The following is a 721-nucleotide window of genomic DNA, read 5'->3' on the forward strand; positions in this document are numbered from 1 at the left end:
GTGATGAATTGGCCCTGAAATAGATATTTAACCTAGCGGTATTTTAGATCTATCGATTCTACGTCTCAATTTGCTGAAATTTGGAGTAATGAATATGAAATAGAAGTCAGAAAATTTTGTGAAAAGTTGTAGTTTATAGATGACGCGCACCATAGTGCGACATGTTTTGTATCGTTATGTCTCCACAACATTATACACAAATCATTATGTTTTACAGTGAAATATATTTTTATTTATTGTTAAGGGGGCATACCTAACATTTCTGATTCACACCATTATAGTGGGACAGTTTGAAGTTAACACCTTAAAGATTATAAAAATACAGTTTCCACGCTCAAGTTGCAAAATCAGCTTGAGATGCGCTCCAAACAACGCAATCTAAATTCGGCAAAATCATTTGAGTGCTTACCGGCACGTTATAGCTACTTGTGTACTGTAGGGTACAGTACACAAGTGTGCTGGTTCGTCATCTTTGGCCAAATGCGGAGCTTTCTTCTTTCCACATAACGTAGCTGGTACGTATGAAAAGTACATCTTAGCTCAAATATATAGTGGTATTATACATTACGAGTATATGGTACTAGTATTCCAAGACAGATACATCCCCATTCGCGTGTCAGACACGCTTAGAGAGTAAACGCAACCGTCATCACACCAACGACGATACTGACTACAGACATCGACAAAGGACTGACAGAAGAATGCGCGGTCGTGGTCGGGG

The sequence above is a fragment of the Aphanomyces astaci genome (genome assembly GCF_000520075.1).
Source record: "Aphanomyces astaci strain APO3 unplaced genomic scaffold supercont1.81, whole genome shotgun sequence".
NCBI classification, from domain to species: domain Eukaryota; phylum Oomycota; class Saprolegniomycetes; order Saprolegniales; family Verrucalvaceae; genus Aphanomyces; species Aphanomyces astaci.